General features: G+C 41.8%; 1 long non-coding RNA gene across 1 annotated transcript; it reads right to left on the minus strand.

Moving 5' to 3' along the window:
• Window positions 1-2,321: 2,321 nt before the first annotated feature.
• LOC148501424 (uncharacterized) lies at window positions 2,322-23,137 on the minus strand. Its single transcript, XR_015870046.1, has 3 exons — window positions 23,075-23,137; window positions 2,607-2,772; window positions 2,322-2,456 (listed from the first exon to the last, which is right to left on the minus strand). It is a non-coding gene; the product is annotated as an uncharacterized LOC148501424 (long non-coding RNA).
• Between the last annotated feature and the right edge of the window lie 1,792 nt (window positions 23,138-24,929).

Below are 24,929 nucleotides of genomic sequence, written 5' to 3' on the forward strand. Positions count from 1 at the left end.
TAAAGTTCGATTTGGGATTCATTTTTATGAATTTCTTAAATCGAACATCAAAGTCCCTTAGCAAATCTCAAATTTACTAATAATGGATTTTGTATTTGATTTTCAAATCGAATTCGATTTTGGTCGATTTGAAGAGGGGATTTTGTGTTCAGTTTATGAAGTCCCTTCCAAAATTGAAGCACATATCCCCATTAAAATCGAATGTAAAATAGAATGCAAAATCAAACACAACTTCCTATTACTTCCTATTACTTCCTAAATGTATCACATTCACACTAATTAACAGGGGTGAAAATTGGAAACACTTGTGCACACTCTAGAAAACTGATTGGGAAAGTGAAAGGGAGTTGTCAGGTGTGTGCAGAGAGCGCTGTATCCAACTGTTTGTGCTTATGTGAGTATGGCAGCTAATAGCAGTAGGGGAAGGCAGCAGAGTGGGGTGGAGAAGAGTGCTCCTGTATTTGCTGGGTCTAATCTGGAGGATTCTGAGGGCCAACAATCTGACTCTGGTGTAGAGCCACAGCGAGGGAAAACTAAAGCTGGCCGTAATGTTAGATTTACTTATGCTGAAAATTGTGCCTTGGTGAATGTCATCTTAAAATATTAAGAATTATTTGGGAGGATAATACAGCATACCTCAAGTAGGTGCAAAAATATAATGTGGCAGGAGGCTATGAATGCAGTGAATAGCACTGGGACCTTTAAGCACACTAAAACCCAGTGCAGCAAGTGTTTTTGGGACATTAGAAAAGTAGTGAAAGAAAAGATGGCTCAGGAAAGGAGAACATCATGTGAAACTGGAGGTGGATCACCTGTGAAAGTCCATTTTAACAAATATGAGGAGCAGGTGAAAGCATTCATACCTCGGGAAGTGGTGTCTGGAGTAAATGTGCATGACACAGATGCACCACCATGTCCTCCAGAGTCTGGTGAGTAAACTGCAAATACCCTGGTTAAACCATTATTAACATATGTATTTTAATTATATTTATCTTTTTTTGTTAAAATGTTTTCATTTGCTCGCTGCAAGCACACCAACCTCTATTCAATTAGAGTTGTACTGCCGCCATCGGCGTAAAAGTTTCGCCTATTGCCGCTTTTCGCCTGTTTGCGTATTATCTCCAAATTCAAAACCGGGACCAATTCGCCTAAGCGGTACCTCAATGCACTGAAACAGTTGGAAAAGTTTCTCCAATGAAAGGCAGGAGGAAAAAAGTGCACAATCAATAATTTGGGGTGCAAATGTGGGCAATTGATTCTGTACCCTTTGGACGTACCCCACCCCCTCCCCACCCAAAGCACAAACCATGCTAAATTTATTTTAAAAATGCCTTAGAACACACCAAAAACAACATGTATTTTTTTGGTTGATCAAGTTAAAAGTTTGGGGACAAGGATAAAAAGTTGCGCAATATGTGGATGGGACAGGTGTTTTTAGGATTGCAGGAGGCTGCAGTAGCTGCTTTTTATAAAGTTTGTAAAAATGTACTTTATTGACTCAAAAATATAATAGTACACTTTTAAATTTACCCACAATTTGACTACATTTATTTACAATCACTGAAGATCTTGCTGTTTAACACATTTACACACTAATGCAAAAGTGCATATAACAGCCATTTTACTCAATGTAGGAACCTCCAAACATTAAATTGCAGCGATTAATAAACTTCTAAATTGATTTACCAGGGTCACTTTGGCATTTTTGGTGTCACAGACTGTTTTTTGGTTTGTTTAATTTTTTTCTCTAGTTTACTTTCCATATTTACAAGTCCGCGTTTTCGCTTGTTTTGCAATTCAGTAGGGCGAAAAGTGGGTGCGCGCAAAGTGAAAGTACGTGATAAATTTGCATACAAACAAGTGAATGAGGCGAAAACATCGCATCGGCGAATCATTTTCGCCTGCCACGACTTTTCACCTAAAATTAATTTGTCATTTGTTCACCTGCAATTAATGCCAACTTGATTTTTAATGTCAGTTTACAGCAGAGCCAAGAAGAAGGCCGCATGCAGCACAATCCAGACCACTTAATGATAAATGTCCTGGTAATTTTAAACAATTAATAAATTGCCTTTTTAGGGACAAAAATTTAAAAAACACCATTAAATTAATGTAAAACTAATGTGTACTATAACACAGAGTAAAAACTAATTTAATTAGGGAGTATATAGTTACAATCCTCAGATGAAAATTATGAAGACATTAATTTGAAATAAAGTTGACTTTTATTTTTTGAATTTGCAAAATCAAGTGTTTGTTTTTAACAATAGAAAATATATTATCTTTTGCAAACAATTTAGCCGAACGTGGTAGAGATTTTGAATAAATGGGGGTGGGGGGGTTTAAGAATGCATTGCAACAAAAACAAAAAACAACTACCATGTGCGCCAGTAGGCAAAAGGACAAATTTGCACATCTCCGGCTCCTGAACTGGATTCTGTTAAGTGACATCAAACCTACATTTGTTAAAAAAAACAGTTATTATTTTTGCATTCAGATTAACTTCTTACAAACAGTAGACATTATTATTATCCTAAGTTAATTTTTTAACACATAATTAAAAATGATGTTAACAAATTTTGATAAAAAATGCACAGTTAATATACCTGCTTTTTTTGTATGTTGATTTTGATATATCACTATTGGAGGAGGGTCGCATGCCACAGCCGGTTCCACATGATGATGAGGAGGATACCTTCACCTTGCATTTGGAGCAAATAACACCAACGCCTGAAGAAATCCCACAGGAACAGCCACAGACATCACCACCACCTGCAAGAAATAGGGATGAGGAAATACTCCAAGCCATCCAATCTTTTGAAGAAACCCAGGTGAAGTTTCTACATCAACAAAGGGATAAAAAAAAAAAATAGACACATTAGGAGACTAACTTCAGTCTTATGAAAAGAGGATGTGGAATAGAGTGGGGGCGCTGACTGTGTGTAAAGTCAAGGGGTACCAAAGAAAGAAATACTTATCTAAACAACATGGGATGGTTTCCTTCCCTTTTCACAACCGTATAAGTGATACTGGGTATTCTTCTTAAGGGACGTCCATCAAAATAGTTTCGTGTATATGAAATAAATTATACAAAAAAATGAACAATGGGACTCCTGGCTGGGAAAGCAGATGTAGGTATTGCAGAAAGGGATCAATGCCTGCATGACTTTGGCCAGGTGTCTACTAAAGGTAGGCTGGGAAATACCTAGCACTCTACCTAAAACTGACTGAAAGGAGCCAGTAGCAAAAAAATACAAAGTATACAGCAGCTTGTGCAGGCCTGATACAGTATGTAACTGTGCAGTGTCTGGCTCAAGTTGAGTCTTGGTGAGGTCATACAACATCATGATGTTGGAACGTGAGAGGCTGAACATCTGTATGACCTCACCAGCAGACAAAGCATTGAGGTTTATCTGACAGTGAGAGAATCTAGGCCTGCGTAGGCTGCGGGGTACCTCATGAAGATGCTGATGTTGCTGATTGATGCTCCTGGGTTCTCTCAGTCAGGTGGTGATTTGCATACCGCAGGTAGGTGCACAGCATAGCATAGCCTTGAACAGCCATTATTACTACAGTCAGACTGGCCCACATGCTTTTGGGAACTTTTAAAGGCATTAGAATCAATTTGCAGCCAATACAATGGTGTTTAGAAGCTCAAATCGACTGTCTCTCATTCTTCTAATCATTTTGGGATTTGAAGTTCGACTTGGTATTCGATTTGCGTGCAATTTGCAAATCGAATGTTAGTAAATGAAGGGATCCTATATTTGTCTATGGGAAAACATTGATGTTTTGCAGAAATGCAATTTGAAATTAACTTAATTTTTCTGTTCAATTTGACATTCGATTTGAGCTTTAGTAAATACCCTCTAAGAAAATCGAACCTAAATCGAATGGCAAATTGAACAGAAAACAAAATTGAACCTTTGTAAATATACCCCCTGGACTCACCTGGCCACACAGGTGAGTAGTCTATGCAACGTGGGAGGGTGGGACGGGGTAGACCATGACCTGGTGGAGGGGGTAGTGCAGAGAGGTCACCCTCAGTGCTGGCTTCTGCAGATGTTTATGGATATGAATGGTCTGTTGGCTTGATTATAGAATTCCCTTTGAATCACATCACCATTGTCCATGAATTGTGGCATTGGATGCAGGCACCACAATGATGCAATTTGCGACACCAAGCCTGCTCCCGCCACATAACCCACCTGGACATCCCCTCCAGGGTCTCCCAGAGAGGACTTTTAAAAAGTAGTTAAGTATATCAGAAGGTGTTTATCTACACAGACTTATCATCGGATATACACAATGCCAGGGATGAAGTCCAGCATCAAGATTATGAAAAAGTGTGTTGGTAATGGTGACACATTAAGGACTGTTTTAAATGCTGTGTATATAAGAGCTCACAGTTTAGGAACTAAGGGCCTAATTCAGACCTGCTCGCGAGTGCTTAGCGCTCGCAAGCGGGTCAATGTTGGGCAAGTGCGCATGCGCACGACGGAGGCGACTCCATCGTGCGCATACGCGAGACCCGTATAACGATGGCCAAGCCGTCGATATGGGTCTCGCACCAAAGGGGACATGCTGTCGATGGTGATTGACAGCACGCCCCCTTTGGTGGGCGTGATGGGGCGTGGCTGCCCAGACAGAGGCGTTCCCATGGGAACGCCTACCATCTGGGGCCAGCCCCACTGACATCACTAGTGATGCCAAATAGAGCCAAAAGCACTCCAGGGCTTGCGGCAATGAGACCCTACCGCAAGGGTCTCGTCACAAGCCCGATGATCGCGATGGTCTTGACCATCGCGACCATCATTTTGGCCACTCGCTATAGCTGTGGGTGGTCACCCACAGCTATGCGAGCGGCCAGGAGGCAGCTCTTAAATTCAGAGGGGCGGCCCTGATTCAGAGCGAGCGCTCTGTCAGAGCGTCCAGCTCTGAATCAGGGCCTAAGCTCCTTGAACTGATTGCAATCATGTCAAGGGCTAGTTTTGATTTCTGAGTAATGGTACAATGATGGCTATGATTGGGGCATAGTTATTCTTGGTTACATCACATTTAGAAAAAAGAAAGAAGGGGAGATGGAGTTGCTTTATATATATGAATGAGAGCAAAGACACTTTAAACCATGGCACTGGAGATATGACTGAGAGTAGTTAGGTATCTGTACAGACTAGCAAACTGGTGAGAAAACAATTCATAGATCAGGGGAACAAGATGTAGAATTGGACAGATTAATAGCAGAGATTATTTTCTTAAAGTTAGGGGGGCTTAGCTCTAGTCTGGGCAGGTTAAGAACATCAGGACCAGCCCTGGCCTGAAGGGGGATAGCCCAGGCAGTGATCAAGCAAGACAAAAGCCTATAAATGAACCATAATGAGGTGGGTGGCAACCAGAGCCATAACTAGACTTTTTGGTGACCTGTGCCAGAAAGAGCATTCCCCCCCCCTTTTTCAAATAGGGTCATACACCTGAAAAAGGGTCATGGCCTCATGGGAAAGGGCCAGGGAAGAGATAAGGGAGATGAGGAGATGCTGGGGATAAAAGAAGAAGCTACAAGTGAGAATGATAACAGGCAGGAAATTGACAGGCCCAAATAGTGACCCCTTCCAGGCAGTGCCCTGTGTCATGGCACAGGTCACACCACCCTAGTTACTGCCCTGGTGGCCACTATTTAGTATTTTTCTGTACTGTGTCTCAGTGCATAGCTCAGGAAAAATTAACAGTGGAGACATGAGGCTAGTGATTACTGATCTTGTCACTATTTCTGGTCTCGCTTGTTGGAACCCATGAATTGTTTTGTCTTTTGCACCCACATTTACTTGCCGCGGGATACATGATCAGAAACAAACCTCACACCCACAAATCATCCTTGCATTTCCACCCCAAAACTTTCATCCACCTTCTTCAAGCCCCTTTTCCAGTGCACTTTGGAATGTTTGTAACATATCCATCAGATATGTGCACATATCCCGTGTTTTGATTTTAAATCATTGTTATGTTTTGACTAAACCACCCTCAAATGTTTTGTTTTTCATCTTACTGTAAATCATCGTCATATTTTGGTAAACCCACCTAAAATCATGCAACTTGGACCTGTTTTTTGTTCCTAATTATTATTAGCATCAATAACATTAATTTCCAGTCATGTCCGTATTGACCACCTCACATCTCACTATTGTTTTCACCAATATCGGCCAAAGACTGCAGCGAGCTGGATGGCTAAACTAAGCAACAGAGCAGCAGGACAAACACAATGGCAGTTTAAAAGAATATCAGACATATATGAAACATAGTGGCACAGCAGCAGTAGACAGGGTATCAGTTTAATAAACTATATGACCCTATGTAATGTTTTCATTAATCAAGAACTCATAGCCTAAAAGTAAAAGCCTAGTAGAAATTATAATATATATCCAACACACTTCTCCAAACACCAAATCACAGGCTTCAGGCCAGTAGAGGTTTGTTTGTTGCCATAATAAAGTCTAGTAGAAAACTAGATCACCATCAAACTTATTCCAAATAGCAAATCACAATCCCCAGGCCAGTGCAGGTGATTGTAGGTGGAATATTCAGTGGAAGGTAAAGCATTGATTGCAGTATGGAAAAGTAAATTGGAAACATGAACAAATTTTTAAAAACCAAGCTTTCAAATGTCAGTTTTCAAATGGAAAACTCAATCCAAATAGCAAATCGCATGCATCAAGCCAATACAGTCAATTTAAGCCAGAGTAACAGACTAGTAGAAAAGATAATAATGACAAGCTTCTCCAATCAGAAAATCACAGGTCTCAGGCCAGTACAGATAAATGGAGATGGAGTAACAGGCTAGTAGTCTTTACACCAATACAGCAAGGTATAATAAAAAGTGGTGCACAATGGAATTGTCCTTGGGGCGACAGACTGACAAACCAAGCTACCAATTGACTTAAGATGGACATCTTAAGTACACCATAGCTAGTTTGCACAAGTGGCTTCAAATTTCCTTTTTTTCCTCCCAGTATTCAATAGGGACTGTGTGAGATGCTAATTTGTAAATCATCATTAAAGTAGACCTCACTATTCTACTGATGCTTACTTTATCAGATTGAGTCAAAGTAAAGTTGTATATAGGTGGACATTTCCTTTAGTACTAAGTTGACTCAACAGAAGTTGGTCTTTTAAAAAGGTTAGTTTTTTCTAGGCAGTACATTTGCAGGAAAACTGGAGCAGAAGACATTGTGTCAGATGCCACTTGAGCTGACAACTTGCTCGCAAGGAGCCCTTTGCATCTGTTAAGATCTGTTTCAGTTAGAAATAAATACATTACATAGGACTTAAGCCTAGGATCAAGCATGGTTGCCAAAATGTAGTGAGCCAATTGCAAGATGCTACAAACCTTTTGGTCCTGGCAAAGAGAATAAATACTTGATCTACAAGTCCAGCATACTTAGTGGAATTACTTAGCTTCAGCTTCTCTAGCTGCTTTTACAGTAGTTTAATTAAGGGTATGACCTGACTGGCATTGTCTGAACTCACTTCATAGGTTACAATTTCAAATGGTTTCAGCAGCTTGCATAAAACCGAGAGTATTCTCCAGTGTGATGCAATAAGGTGATAACTTGTCCCCATTCTCCCATCTTATGGCTTGATGTGTATATTATGATGGCTTGTTGCTGGTCCATGCTGTTGCTGAATGCCAGATATTTTACGGGCCACAGCCACCATTTCCTGCACGCACTTGTCAGTTTTTAAGAAATTATGAACAATCAAGTTTATTGTGTGCGCAAAATATCACATATGTTGAAATTGACCCAGTTGTAATGCTTGTAGAATATTACTTGCATTACCAGAAATTAAACATTCTGAGACAAGTCTTAGCAAGGTAAGCCATTTTGCTATCACATCTCTGAGATTTTCCAACAGATTGACACCGGTATGCTTCTTAATGAAGCCAGTGTTATACAGAGACTAGCCTGCCTGTGAATAAGCTGGTGTTGTGTTAGATACTGTTGCCGAAGGTGATACACCTACCCAGTGGGCTGTCACAGTCATGTCATCTTTAGTTTGACCAGTAACAATTGTCCATATCTGTAGCTAAGTGAATATTCATTATAATGGCATTTCTTAGGCAAATAATAACTTTTGTTTAATGTCCTGGTACAGGTAAGGGATTGCTGTTCTTATGAAACAGAATTGAGATGGAATTTGGTAGTATGGACACATGGCCTTAACTAATTGGCTAAAACAAAATGTATGGATGGCAGATATTGGACTCAGATCTAATGCTAACATAGCCATCATGGCTCCAGTGAGCCGTTGTGCAACAGGATGGTGGCTATCATACTTGGTTCCACTTGCAAATGATTGTTTCACAGATAATTTTTGTTTGAAATTACTAGTCATCTTGGTCCCATGAAGATTCGCCCCCAGCAGCACCAGCCCTATCATACAAGGAATCTTTTTGTGAGAACCTCGATAGGGGGAGTCAGTATGCCTTGTAAATTGTATGCAGAACTACCTCCAATCACTAATGAGGAGATTGATGTCGAAGGTGTTGGTGGTGTAGATTGTTGGTATCTATCCATGTTGCTGGTAGCTGATGCTGGACTGCTTGTTATATTAGATATGATTTCCAGATTTTGATAGACAACTTATAAGAACTCACTGCAAATGACGTAACAAGGAAGAGGTGCCTAGATGGTTAACATTCCAACCTCTCTGCAGATGCCTTCACAAAAGTTGTCTAGATTTTGGTAAAAGTAATTCCACATGGAAGAGGTGTTTTTTTGGTCTTTTGTCCAGGCATGACAATGGCCTTCCTCTTATCACTGGCATGAAGTGTTGCCACTGGTGGCTGACTTACTTTGACATAATTCTCCTGAATTTTATCAACATACTACTCATCCTCACATTTGCAGAGGGTTCAGAAATGGTAGAAATAGGCATCTCTATGATTACAGAGTCAGAATCAGAAATGTCAGACTCTCACATCATAGACATACTTAGACTCTCCTTAGGAAACTGTGAAGTTTTTGAACACACACTTTATTCTTTAGCCTTAGTGTTCTTTTTATGCACTGATTTGCCTGTTTTAGAGGTGACGCATCTAGACTCAGAGGGAGGAAGCGGTGCATGTGAGGTTACAAAAGATGCCTGCCTCTCAACACACACAAACTTGAAATATCTAAATTGAATTATAAAACTCTTGAGATTTTATTTAAATACAGAAAAAGATGTCTTCTTAGGGTGCCTCTCACTAAGACACAGCACACTATTTTTGGTCCGCTAAGCTTGCTCTCACAGTACTGTGTAGACAGATACCTTTATGGAAAAAAACAATTGTAAGTGCAGCTCACTTTAAGTTCAAATAAACATGCTGTACAAGAGGAGCCTGTATTGCAGATTACAATTGCTAGTGCCTGACAAACATAACAGACGCAGGAGCCTGTATTGCAGATTGATTGCTAGGGATATATTTCCTAAAGTAAGAGTTTTTTTAAGTGGAGTTGTTGCCCATAGCAACCAATCAGGTTCTAGCTATTATCTTCTAGAAGGTACTAGATAAATGATAGGTTGAATCTGATTGGTTGCTATGGGCAACATCTCCACTTCTAAAAACTCGCACTTTAGTAAATATACCCCCTAGTGTCTGACCCTCACAGACACATAAAAGATGCCCACTTTCTTTTTCAGCCTTCCCACCCACTCCAACCACCTACAACTCTCTGTAATGTTGACTATTGCAGCACAGCTAAAGCTCACAACCCTCTCTATGCACTCTCCTGTGTGAAATGTTACCTGAAATGATGAGGGAGGGACATATATGCAATCCAAAGCACATGAGATCCGAGACTTCTGGGAAAACAAAGATTTTCCTCATTTTATGAACCAAGTTTGGTGGTAGGAACCGAGCCAGGACTCTGGACATGATTCAGAGACGGACGCTCTGAAAGAGTGCTCGCTCTGAATCAGGGTGTTTTTTTTGGAGTGGCCTCCTGGCCACTCGCATAGCTGTGGGTGACCACCCACAGCTATAGCGAGTGGCCAGGTTGATGGTCGCGATGGTCAAGACCATCGCAATCATCGGCCTTCGGCGAGACCCTTGTGGTAGGGTCTCGTGGCCGCAAGCCCCAGAGAGCTTCTGGCTCTAATAGAGCCGGAAGCTCTCCCACTGACATCACTGGTGATGTCAGTGGGGCCGACCACAAACGGCAGGCGTTCACTTGAGAACGCCTCCATTTGTGAAGCCACCCCCGGCCACGCCTACCAAACGGGGTGAGCTGTCAATCACCATCGACAGCTCGCCCCCTTTGGTGCGAGACCCGGAGCGACGGAGCACCCGTCGCTAGCCGGTCTCGCGAATGCACACAACAGAGCCTGCTCCGTCGTGCGCATGCCCAGTGGGCAAACATCGACCCGGTTGTGAGCGATTGGCGCTTGCGACCGGGTCTGAATCAGGCCCTCTGTTCAATTCTAAAACCCCGAATTTATCTGTCAGATTTCTCTGAACTGCTGAAGATCTAAGTTAGCATGGATTTATCATTGAATCTTTTGACTCCTTAACTAAAAAGATTAGGGTGGATTAGTGGCTATAGTTTATTTACATTTTAGCAAGACATTTGATATGGTATCCCGCAATATCAAATGAGCAGGGTCCTTTCTACCTTTCTACCTCATTATTAGGTTGGATTTGTTTTTATTTTGCTGTGGCTAATTTATACTGGGGATTATGAAGGTAATGATTATCAAGAGATTAGTTATATTATATTGATTGTGGTTGTTACAATGTTACTAAAGTAGTTAATGGTTTTTGCGGAGGGGTTAATTATTGATGAGGAAATTATATTGTACAATGATCAAAAATAATCTCTGCATTATATTGCAATCACTGTTGCTCTCTGTATTAAGGCAGCAATACTTACTTTTAGTCCTGAGACATGCTCCATTTAAAAGTGAAGATATTCCAGAACCGTAGATACAGCGGGAGCTGGCGCCTTAATGTAATGGATTTTCCATCACCCTACAAACATCTCAGTCTTTACAATGTTGACATCTGTATTCAAGCTAGCCAAAGGTGACTACTATTTACTGGGTGGGGGGTATACTATTTACTGGATATGTCCGTATTCAAGCAAGCCAAATTAGGTGGGAGGTGTAGAAGAGTCTTTGCTCTGGGTGACAGAAAGCCTAGCATCACCCTTGGTGCCAGGACAGGCTGACTGCACTAACACCATAGCACATGCACACTGTACTTCAACACTGACATTTAAACACTTGGGATACAACAATGGAGTAAGAGCAGTAAATTGGGTTACCCAAGCACCATTAAAGAGTGCAGGAGGGTGACCTGCTCTTCCAAGAACACGGTAAACTCCACAAAATTCTGCAGTATACAAGACATTATGGGAAAGTAAATAAGAATGATGTGTGTAACACATTGGTGTCATAAATTTCTATTAAATTCACAAACTTATTTTAACTTTTAATGTCCTACAAAAGTAACATTTAGCTTTGTTTCTACATCCTGCTTGTTGCACACAGAAAGACAGCTGGGCACATCTCTGGTTTCAGTATATAATCTAGGTGGAAACATACAAATCATCACCGCAGAGGAATTTTTCTAGGCAGTCAGGTTAGCCCGACACAGCAAAAACCTGAAGGATGAGGCAAACTCTTTAGCTTATTAAATCTCAAATTGGGCACTTGGAGTGCACAACAAATCACTATATAATAAAACAGCAGACTGAACGGAGAAAAGTGTTCAACTCTATGAAAACAAAATACTTCACATCAAGGTCTAACTCAAACAAATATAGATTTAGCAAGCATTTATTTAAGCATCAATCTGGTCTAACACTTTATTGATTCAACACTATAATCTAATAATGTCCTTGATCTGCCATCCTTTTAGTTTAAGATTTCTTAGCAAGTTTTGCTAATCAGACAATAAATTCTTATTTGTGCAAAGAAATCTACTTTTTTTAAAATGCTTAGAACCACATTTCTAGTAACCTAAATTTTATTTCTAGCGACTCTATATCTCACACTTTCCAACTTGCCTTTTCTGCTCTCCAACCACAATCCCCTTTCTGTCAGCCTCTCCCAGCCACATAAATCCATGCACAGCCAGCATTATATTGTTGCTCTTCATTCTACCCATGCTTGGTCCTATCACCTCTCTGTCGTGCCAAATTTGGTGGTTTCCATGCATATGTGTTCTCTCACATTAGCCCTAGATACTGCTGTCGCTACCACTTTTTTGCACAGCACAGCCCGACACTCAGCAAAGAAATGGCGCAGATCACAATGGACTTATATACATTCCAAAACCAGCGAGAATCCGACAGCAGGAGGATGGCGTTTTGCCTCGTTTTGGATACCAAGTCAGGCAGGAAACCCCGAGACTGACTATGTATGGGTGGGTACGGTTTTTGAGAACCGGACCTGCTCATCTCTAGCTATGGCATTCAGAGTTTATGGTTTTCATTTACTGAGATTTGAACCCAGGACCTTCTGCACTGGGTGCTTGTGCTCCTGCTGGTGCTGGTACAGCATTGGCTGTACAGACTGGTTAGACTTCCTGTCCACAGCCATTTCCCCTGCATGCTGTAAATACTATATTTAGGACAAATAATCAGCACACTAAGTGCTGGTTATTACCTGCTTCCTGCTACTAACTATGCTGTGTGATTTCTTCTGTCTGACTCCTATTATTGACCTAGATTGTCCTGACTTTGCTGATCTTCCATTTTCCTGACTTCGGCTTGATTTCTAGATTACTGCCTGCCCTGATCTTGGACTGTGTATTCTACCTTCTGCAATCATTCGCCTTAGACTGTACCTCTAATACTCCTACTTGCTGCATGCCCAGACCTTGCTCTGTCTGGTCCTGCTCTACCAGATGCACAATGACTTCCTGGTATCTCACCCAACTCCTCCTGTCATGTCCGGGTATTTACCCGGGGGTGCACCACCTAAGGCTAAGCCAGTGGTTCCCAAACTTTTTTGAATCACGGCACCCTAGAGTATCAGTATTTTTTTACACGGCACCCCTGTGCCAATAGGTTGTTATTGAGAAATTCAGAAAAAATTAAATTAAGTAAATTAAAATGTGCTTATATGTCACCCTTAGGTTAAGTTATGTGGTGGTTGACAGGGCTGAGCTCAGGACCGGTGCAAGGTCTGTTGGCACCTTAAGCAAAGCTTCAGCCAAGCGCCCACACTCCCAGAGGGGGATAGAGGTGGTCACTAGTGTGTGTATATATATATATATATATATATATATATATATAAAGTGCTCAAAGTGGGAATTAGAGGTGGGGGTATGGAGATGTAAATGCCCCTCCCCCCTTAGGCCCCTGCTTCCATATCACCCCCTGCACCTCTCACTAATTCCTTCACACTCTTGCCCCCTACACCACTGTCTGCTTCACTCTGTCTGCCCCTCTCTCTATGCCTTCTCTCACACCCTCCCTGAGTCCCCTCTCTCTAATTCCATCTGACCTGTCTCTCTGCGTGGGACAGAGGTGGAGGCAGCGAGAGCATTGGGTCCTACTGCTAGCTGCTGCTGCACTGCAGTTTACAGTCAGGATCGGTAGCCAACCAATCCTGGTTCGCTGACCGTCTCAGACTGCCAATCAAAAAAGGGGAGGCTTTTTAAATCTGGCGCTGGCCACGAGCCAATGAGAAGCTGCCACTTGTAGCTTCTCATTGCCTGGTGGTCTGCAAGCCGCGATTGACTGTCGGTCAGTGTTTACTTTGAACTGCAGTGTAGTTGGGGCCTGATGCTCCATCCCGGCTATGTGCCAGCGCCACAGCCGCCGATCAAGATGTATTCCCAATGGGACACATCTCTACACAATCCCACTGCTGTTCCAGCGCTGGGAACCCATACTCGATCCCAGCACTGGTACATTCTCTTCTGCAGCTGAAATGAAGTGGCGGTATGTCATACCGCCCCATTCGACCACTGACCAGACCCGCAGCTGCCACCACTGTGCACTGTGAAGAAGGATGTCTTGTACAGAGACATCCTTCAGTTTCCTGAATGATTCAGTGGCGCCCTCCAGGGGCCGGTGACCTTAGGCAGCTGCCTAATGGTAGTGCCGGCCCTGGCTGAGCTTTCTTTTTGTCCACATATTTTTTGATTGGCAGCTATTAGCTGTGGTTTTGCCTATTACACTGACTAAAAATAATTTTATTGGATGCTGGACCACCAACCAGTGGCACCCTGCAAGTGCCCTGAGGCACCCCAGGGTACCACAGCACACAGTTTGGTAACCACTGAGCAAAGCACATATCATTTTGTGGGGTTCATTGAAGACTTGCACTATGTTAGACTCTGCTCCCCCAGGATAAGTGGTACCAAACCCAGCTGAAGACTTTTTAACCAGCCTACTATGGTTCCACTCAGATGTTGACAATTCAGGTGCAAGAACTCTTGGAAGCAAAGCAAGATTTGTTGCAATGATTGATTACACAGGAACTAGCTTCTCAGTCTGTCTTTGTTCTTGCTGCTAAATCTAAACTATATCTGCCAGACAGGATTGCTGGAAATAGGGGGCAGTTCTGAAACTTCAGGGAGAGCTGCAAATTGTATTTCGAATTAAAGTCCAATTGCTCTGGACCTGAAGAGCTGGGGGTAGGAATGGTTATTTCTATGCTTCAAGGTGATCTGCAGACATGGGATTTTTGTCTGAATTCCAGGCATCCTGTTCTTCTCGCTAGGCCTGATTCAGAGTAGTATACAAACCCGATGGCTTTCGTACTATGACGATTGAGAGAGACCTGTGCAGGATGTGTACTGCGCATGTGCAGGTCTCCCTTTGCGAGATCTCTTGCCGTTCCCCCAAGCCGCAGAATGATGGACAGGCTGTGGCTGTTTGGGAGTGGGGAGCAGGCAGGGTCGGCCCCAGAAACCCAGATGGCCTGGGTTGTCATAGCAAATGAAGAATGCACTGATCTTCTCTGATGCAGGGTATTAAATGTGTCTGTGTCACATCATAGCTGCTTCCAAAGTGACTTAATGTGTACTGGGGGCTTCAATGGTGAAACCTGCGAGTGGTGAGCCCAGGTGCAAAAATATGCTTCTAGGCCAATGTGACCACCAAATAATAGAAACAGCATCCCAGTGTCTAATAATACTCTTCATTCTCTTTAATGAAATAACAATTTGTGCCTCCTTTAAATCAAATAATAATAATAATCTGTGCACCCTTTAGCCACTTAACTGATGATTTTTCCAGCAAAACCGGTCAGAAATTGCCAGGTCCGCAGGAGAGTCCGGGGAGTCTGAGGAGATTTGCGTTCTCGCATCCCATAAGACCATGTCAGTTAAGTGGTTAAATTCACCAGTGTCTGATGTCAGCAGCACTGCTTGGAGGCTCCACACAAGGGTCTGCTGACAGTGGGTGATGGGGAAAGGCAATGGTATTGGCATGTGGCAATGGAATACCATAGGTGTGCAGCGGGAGGTCTCCTACTTAAAATATCATCACAGGGAGTTATCTTACAATCAGACAGGATGAGTATTGAAAGATATATCTTCGTTATATAGTACTGGGAAACAGGAGCAATATAATGATGACAAACATCAGCTTTCAGTAACAGCTTCTTAAACACAACATGTTTACAACATCAGCTCCATAGCTCACCTTCATTTCTCTCTCTTTTCCTAGAGCACACATGGGAAAAGAAGTACAAGCAAGTACAGGAATATACAACAGACAAACAATACACATGTATATGAATATATCGCCATCTGCTGTAAGTACATGCATATGAATAAACCCACAGTCTGTGGGTGACAGCTAGAAGTAGAGGGTGATAGGCAGAGAGTACAGGGGAGAGCCAGAGGGTGTTGGGCAGATGGTGACAGACAGAGGCAGATGGTGACAGGCAAAGGATAATGGGGAGATGGTGATGGGCAGAGACAGATAGTGATGAAGGTGACAGAAAGAGGTAGCGGATGATAGGCAGAAGCAGAGGAATGTGGGGAGAGGCAGGGGTTGATGGGCAAAGGGTAACTGGAAGAGGCAGAGGGTAACAGACAGGGTAATGGGAAGACAGGGATTTTTAGAGGCAGAGGATGATGGTTAAGGGTGACATGGAGGGGTAGAGGGTAACGGAGAAGCAGTGGGTGATTAAGAGAGGGTGGCAGTGAGAGGCAGAGAGTGATGGGGAGAGGCAGAGTGTTGAACCTGTAGTCTGGGCAGTGGTGGGTCACTAATCAGAGACCTTAAAAAGGTTCCTTTCACCTGATACGCTCATGAGATTACATCCACAAGTCCCCAGCAGGCATTGCATGTGCAGCATCCCAGTACATGGGAACGCCTCCGTCTGGGCAGCCACGCCCCCGGCACACCCACCAAAGGGGGCGTGCTGTCAATCACCATCGACAGCACGCCCCCTTTGGTGCGAGACCCATAACGACGGCTGTCGTTATTCGGGTCTTGCGCATGTGCACTTGGGCACCATCGACCTGCTTGCGAGCAGGTCAGAATCAGGCCCAGTGTCTGCACTAAGTTTAGGCAGCGCCAAAAATGATGTCCCTGGAACTTCCACCACTTGGGCCATGACAGGTTAGAAGTGAGCCAATTCAGATCTCTTTTGCAGCTCACTCTACATTTAATAGATCACTGATCATAGTAAGCCATGGCCATAACTATGATTATGCGATGATTGCCACTGCTCAGGGCTCAGTGGCCAGTGGGAGGCACATTCACTCTACCATGACACCTGCATTTGGCTTGCAGGGTGTTTGGAATATCACAAAAGCTCCTGCATCCCAGGAAGCAGGACCCATTCTGTGGACACCATAAAGCAACTGTAAAATACTAAATAAGTCTTCAATAAAGGATTTCTAACAAAAATAAAATAAAAGTGACTCAGTGATGACGAAGTGAAAACGACAAGCAGCGCTGAGCAAGTTTTGTCAAAAGCCCCTGTGATATAAACAAAAAAAGAAGAGTTCATATTTATCATGATTATGTTCATTTAACTTGGTTTCAGTGATGTGAAAGAAGCAGGGAATTACTAATGCATCCATTTTAAATAAAATATAGTTAAATATAAACTAAGCTTAACACATTTGTTCTCAGTTTTAAATGCCAAACCTTGTTCAGTGCATCTGGACCATAGCGATAAGCACAACGGTGCAAGTACTACTGTTTTCAGTGTAAGCATTTATTCTGCTTAGCGACTGTATTCTGCTGGGTATTAGCTGTAAGTCTTGTTCTGCACATTACATTATTAATATTCCTAGCATGTTCCCAACGCAGCCGCCAGACCAGGCACAAGAGCCTCTGTTGTGGCAAATTCGCTCTCAGAGATGAAAGCAGCAGAATATGTATCTCTGCATGGTGTGTTTTACATCCTGCTGCTGGCACTCCCATTTATATGTTTATATGTATATTATTTAGCATGACATTTTCTGTGTGGGAAATGATTTTGCAATCAGCAAAAAATAATGTGAAAAGTATTCTATTTTTATGAGTCGAATGTTAACTGGCACTGGTATGCAATAGTTTTTGCACGTAAACATGATATACAGTCAGGTGCATAAATATTGGGACATTGACAGAATTTGCATATTTTAGCCTCTATTCACCACCACAATGGCTTTGAAATGAAAAAAACAAGATGTGCTTTAACTGCAGACTTTCAGATTTAATTTGAGGGTAATCACATCCAAATCAGGTGAACGGTGTAGGAATTACAACTGTTTCTATATGTGCCTCCCACTTTTTAAGGGGCCAAAAGTAATGGGACAAACTAAACAATCCTAAATCTAACTTTCACTTTTTAATACTTTGTCGCAAATCCTTTGCAGGCAATTACAGCCTGAAGTCTGGAACGCATAGATAGACATCACTAGACGCTGGGTTTCATCCCTGGTGATGCTCTGCCAGGCCTCTACTGCAAATGTCTTCAGATCCTGCTTGTTCTAGGGGCATTTTCGCTGCAGTTTTGTCTTCATCAAGTGAAATGCATGCTCAATCGGATTCAGGTCAGGGGATTGACTTGGCCATTGCATAACATTCCACTTTTTAGCCTTAAAAAACTCTTTGGTTGCTTTTGCAGTATGCTTCGGGTCATTGTCCATCTGCACTGTGAAGCGCCATCCAATGAGTTCTGAAGCATTTTACTGAATATGAGCATATAATATTGCCCAAAACACTTCAGAATTTATTCTGCTGCTTTTGTCAGCAGTCACATCAATAAATACAAGGGAACCAGTTCCATTGGCAGCCATACATGCCCACGCATGACACTACCACCACCATGCTTCACTGATGAGGTGGTATGTTTTGGATCATGAGCAGTTCCTTTCCTACTCCATACTCTTCTCTTCCCATCACTCTGGTACAAGTTGATCTTTGTCTCATCTGTCCATAGGATGTTGTTCCAGAACTGTAATGGCTTTTTTAGATGTTGTTTGGCAAACTCTAATCTGGTCTTCCTGTTTTTGTGGCTCACCAATGGTTTACTTGTGGTGAACCCTCTATATTCACTCTTGTGAAGTCTTCTCTTGATTGTTGACTTTGACACATATACACCTACCTCCTGGAGAGTGTTCTTGATTTGGCCAACTGTTGTGAAGGGGTTTTTCTTCACCAGGAAAATAATTCTTCTGTCATCCACCACAGTTGTTTTCCGTGGTCTTTCGGGTCTTTTGGTGTTGCTGAGCTCTCCGGTGCGTTCTTTCTTTTTAAGAATGTTCCAAACAGTTGATTTGACCACACCTAATGTTTTTGCTATCTCTCTGATGGGTTTTTTATGATTTTTCAGCCTAATGATGGCTTGCTTCAATAATAGTGACAGCTCTTTGGATCTCATATTGAGAGTCGACAGCAACTGAATCCAAATGCAAATGTCACACCTAGAATGAACTCCAGACCTTTTACCTGCTTAATTGATCATGAAATAACGAGGGAATAGCCCACACCTGTCCATGAAATAGTTTTTGAGTTGATAGTCCCATTACTTTTGGCCCCTTAAAAAGTGGGAGGCACATATAGAAACCGTTGTAATTCCTACACCGTTCACCCGATTTGGATGTAATTACCCTCAAATTATTTCTGAAAGTCTGCAGTTAAAGCACATCTTGTTTGTTTCATTTCAAAGCCATTGTGGTGGTGAATAGAGGCCAAAATATGAAAATTCTGTCAATGTCCCAATATTTATGCACCTGACTGTATTTCTGCACAAATACAACATATTAACTGAATTTAACAGATTGAAAGGAATAAAATAGTGAAATGTTGCAAGTGCAAACGTTTAGTTACCCTGGTTCAGACTGTGTAGTCCTGTTGTAGGTTGAGGATTTGGAGATGGCCGAGCTGGATAAGGCTTTGGGGGGCTTGTGGCACTTAAGACTGGGGGGCCCCTAAAGGGCATGATTTGGGGGAAAGGGATTGTGTTTTCATGAGCACATGTAAAGGGGACATGGCCACATATCACACCCCCATTTTATGTCTCACCGGAGGTGTGTAAATCACTTCCCCAGCCTCGCAGAGCAGGTGAGAGTGTTCCCTCCCTACCTTTCCCCCCGAAATGCAGAACAGTTCTGCTAAAATTGGGGCAGTTGAGGGGGTGTGCATACTTACATAGGACGGGATGTATCAAGCATCGCATTTTGTATGTGATACATCCTGACACCGTATGCAGCGGCATTTATTGAAGCCGTATGCATGAAGATTTGCAATTATTTATGCAAAAGACAGCTATGCTGATTACAGCTGTCCTTTGTGATGTGTGGACTTCCGGATTTATAACCATGGGGGTCCTACTGCACATGCGCGGGCGCAGGGGACACTGGGAGGAATCCTATTGGATCTCATTTCGGCAGTTATGTGGAAAGAAGCCAACAGGCTTCTATTATTATTATTATTATCATTTATTAATAGTCTATAGGCAACGCCATCTATAGAAGGCATTGCCTATCGGGTACACGCTCCGGAAAGTTTTGCTTTCCATTGATTGTACATATGGGGAAAGCAATCAAACATCCAAAAACAGCAGTTTTCAGAGTTTTGACCGCATTTTGCCGTTTGTACATTTTATTTATAGTCACGCGCATATACACATACGTACAGTCACACATATATACAAATACATAGTTGCACACAAACTGTTTATACAGTCTCACACATACATACAGACACACTGATTCACAGTGACACACTAATACACACAATACAGTCACATATTAATACACACACACAGTCACACACTTATTCACACACAGTGACACACTAATACACAGACTTAGACACACACATATAAATACAGATACACATGCAGACACATATACTGTACACACACACTTATACACACATACACAAATACAGTCACAGACACACACACAGTCACACATACATACACTTACACATTCATAAATAGTCAGACACACAGTCACACACTTAGTCAGGTCCATAAATATTGGGACATTGACAGAATTTTCAGATTTTGGCCTCTATTCACCACCACAATGGTTTTGAAATGAAACAAACAAGATGTGCTTTAACTGCAGACTTTCAGATTTAATTTGAGGGTAATTACATCCAAATCGGGTGAACAGTGTAGGAATTACAACAGTTTCAATATGTGCCTCCCACTTTTTAAGGGGCCAAAAGTAATGGGACTATCAACTCAAAAGCTATTTCATCGACAGGTGTGGGCTATTCCCTCATTATTTCATTATCAATTAAGCAGGTAAAAGGTCTGGATTTGATTCTAGGTGTGACATTTGCATTTGGAATCAGTTGCTGTCGACTCTCAATATGAGATCCAAAGAGCTGTCACTATCAGTGAAGCAAGCCATCATTAGGCTGAAAAATCAAAATAAACCCATCAGAGAGATAGCAAAAACATTAGGTGTGACCAAATCAACTGTTTGGAACATTCTTAAAAAGAAAGAATGCACCGGAGAGCTCAGCAACACCAAAAGACCCGGAAGACCACGGAAAACAACTGTGGTGGATGACAAAATAATTATTTCCCTGGTGAAGAAAAACCCCTTCACAACAGTTGGCCAAATCAAGAATACTCTCCAGGAGGTAGATGTATATGTGTCAAAGTCAACAATCAAGAGAAGACTTCACAAGAGTGAATATAGAAGGTTCACCACAAGATGTAAACAATTGGTGAGCCACAAAAACAAGAAGACCAGATTAGAGTTTGCCAAAAAACATCTAAAAAAGCCATTACAGTTCTGGAACAACATCCTATGGACAGATGAGACAAAGATCAACTTGTACCAGAGTGATGGGAAGAAGGAAAGGAACTGCTCATGATCCTAAACATACCACCTCATCAGTGAAGCATGGTGGTGGTAGTGTCATGGCGTGGGCATGTATGGCTGCCAATGGAACTGGTTCCCTTGTATTTATTGATTTGACTGCTGACAAAAGCAGCAGAATGAATTCTGAAGTGTTTCGGGCAATATTATATGCTCATATTCAGTCAAATGCTTCAGAACTCATTAGACGGCGCTTCACAGTGCAGATGGACAATGACCGGAAGCATACTGCAAAAAGCAACCAAAGAGTTTTTAGGGCTAGAAAGTGGAATGTTATGCAATGGCCAAGTCAATCCCCTGACCTGAATCCGATTGAGCATGCATTTCACTTGATGAAGACAAAACTGAAGGAAAAATGCCCCTAGAACAAGCAAGAACTGAAGACATTTGCAGTAGAGGCCTGGCAGAGCATCACCAGGGATGAAACCCAGCGTCTGGTGATGTCTATGCGTTCCAGACTTCAGGCTGTAATTGCCTGCAAAGGATTTGCAACAAAGTATTAAAAAGTGAAAGTTAGATTTAGGATTGTTTAGTTTGTCCCATTACTTTTGGCCCCTTAAAAAGTGGTAGGCACATATAGAAACCGTTGTAATTCCTACACTGTTCACCTGATTTGGATGTAATCACCCTCAAATTAAATCTGAAAGTCTGCAGTTAAATCACATCTTTTTTGTTTCATTTCAAAATCATTGTGGTGGTGAATAGAGGCCAAAATATGAAAATTCTGTCAATGTCCCAATATTTAAGGACCTGACTGTATATACACACACACACAGACACACATATATATATATATATATATACAGCCACAGACACACATACACACAGTTGCATACATACGTACATACAGTCACAGACACATATACAGACATACAATATAGTGCTCCCCCATACCCTTCCTCACCTTACAGGATATATGCACAGTAGCTCATTCATTCCCTCCTCTCTCTCCTCCATGTTGCAGACCTGGTACTGACTGAGTGCTACATAGCCTCGTCCCCTGCTCCGACTCCACTGGCTCAGCCTCCTATAGCTTGAAGTGCTGTCCTGATGCACCTCAGCTGGACTCAATGGCTGGGGGGCCCCCTGAGAGAATTGGGCCCATGGCGAGCTGCCCATTGTGCCTCCCTCCCCCCTTAATCCAACTCTGGCAGATGGGGGCAAATTTTTTAAAAAATATATACACACTGCATGGGAATGATTTTGTCCAGTGCTATTTTTCACCAGGAACAAGAAGGAACGCTGTTTCTGAGCCTCTCATTAACTATGACATACTCAGGAATGACGTTCCTGAACCTGTCCTGAGCCAAAATGTATTTTCCATGTATACAGTATGTATATTAAAAAAATAGCTTCACCCCCAGAATACTTTTTTTAAGAAAACAAAGACAGAAAATTATTTTAATATGACAGAAATAGTCACAATGTAACATATCTCCTGTAAAAAAAAAATCTTTATATTTGGTATGGAGAAGAAATGTTACTTTGATTTCCAGTGAAAAGGCACTCAAACTGCGACCTCACGCTCTTATAGGGTAATGGAATTTCTGTAAAACCTTGAATATCCTTATGCTTTGAAGTAGAGGTACATTATTACTGTTAAGTAATCTCCTTCGTTACCAAACAGATGTGATTATATTGTGATGAAAATGATTTCTCAGCGCTTTATGCTGTTATCCACACAGATCATACAATGAATTGTGAATAAAGTCTATGTATATTTGTTAGCTAGTCTGTCTTGTTATTTCCTCACAGTGAAGTTAGCTAGAAATTCAATCAATTACTCACTGTTATTCTATCACTTTTCATTCCACCCTTTGCAGCTGTGCTTCTCACAATGGCTTGTGCTGGCGATTAATGCACACACAGAAAGACCTCAAAACAAATAAATAATCCGTTTTAAATTATATATTTAATGTACTAGGCACAGCACAGAGACTAGAGGAGATTTTACATTTAAGGCACGGCCAAGAGCGACAAGGAATCGCTGTGTGTAAGATGTATTGTGCTTTGGAATCTTTTCATTGCAGTCAAATTTATTGTTGTATCCAGCTCTGCTCATTGCTAAAGCAGCTAGGACCGAAAGGTCATGAATGCTTTGCCAGTGTGAAGCTGGTTACTTAGCTCACAGTTAAAGCATGCCTGACAAAAATATAAAAAACCATCCAAAATTTGTCATTGCCAATAACCTTGCTAATTTATCACTCAACGCTTCTTGAATAAATGAGCACAGCAAGATTTCTGCCAGTTATGTATCCTAGTTGGTATTTTGTACATTTGCTGACTGGTGTAATGGAGTATTTGGAGAGTTTATATCTGCTCATAAACATTTTTACAGAAAATGTCCAGCTAAAATAAGTTTCTTTTATTATATAGCATTTTGGAAGGTGACATGCACTAATAGTACCTTGATTTTAAGAGGACCTGTTATCCGGGACATAATGTGGTGCAAATGAACATTAAACAAGAATGTGTGTATATATGAAACAGAAAAATAGGTAACCAATAGGAAAAAAATTTTATTACAGGTTGAGTCTCCCATATCCAAATATTCCGAAATACGGCATTTTTTGGGCATAACTGAGATAATGAAACCTTTGATTGTTGATGGTTCAATGTACACAAACTTTGTCTAATGCACAAATTATTAAAAATAATGTATAAAATGACCTACAGGCTGTGTGTATAAGGTGTATATGAAACATAAATGAATTTAATTTCTGTAAACAAACAAACTTTGTTTGAGCCACAAAATTATTGAAAATATTGGATAAAATGACCTGCAGGCTGTGTGTATAAGGTGTATATAACACATAGATGCATTCTGTGTGTATATTTGGATCCAATTTCTAAGATATTTAATTATTAAATGCAAATATTCCAAAATCCGGAATATTCCGTTATCCAAAATACCCCTGCTCCCAAGCATTTTGGATAAGGGAGACTCAACCTGTACTATAATTTAAATGCTTGTAAAATATGGGAATCAGTATGACATACAGCCGGACCTAAGCCCGGTGGATGAAATACCGACGCTGGAAATCCGGCAGATGAAGATTCCGACAGCACCTGGTAAGTATCCTAACCCTCCCCTCTCCCCCCCCTAACCCTAACATCCCCCCTAGTGCCTAACCCTAACCTCCCCCCAGGTGTGCCTGAACCTAGCCCCCCCTCCCCACTCCCGGAACCTAACTCTATCCTCCTCCGGGGGGTGCCTGACCATATCCCCCCCCCCGAAGTCCCTAAATCTACCCCCCACGCACGGTTAACAGGTCCCAACGCCCAGCTTACCTACGTTCGGTATGCCGGGCATCGGGATTTCACTCACAAGTGGCACACTTTCCCAGGAGTCAGGAGACTCTCCCCCAAATTCGTGAGTCTCCCGTAAGTTCCAGGAGAATTGGACAAGTATGTTTTTAGAGCATTACCAGCTATACCAATGTATGCAAATTGAATGTTTGCTTGAATCAATGTGAAAAGAAGCTAACAACCTCTGCAAGTTCTGAACTTACACAACATGTTTCTGAACATTTGAATGCACATCTGAAAAAAATCAAATAGTGAGTGTTACATGGGCAAACATTTGGGTACCCCATCAGTCAGGATACAGTAGCACGCCCTTTGGCAGAAATCGCAACTTTCA

The sequence above is a fragment of the Taudactylus pleione genome, unplaced genomic scaffold (assembly GCF_031769625.1).
Source record: "Taudactylus pleione unplaced genomic scaffold, aTauple2 ptg000518l, whole genome shotgun sequence".
NCBI classification, from domain to species: domain Eukaryota; kingdom Metazoa; phylum Chordata; class Amphibia; order Anura; family Myobatrachidae; genus Taudactylus; species Taudactylus pleione.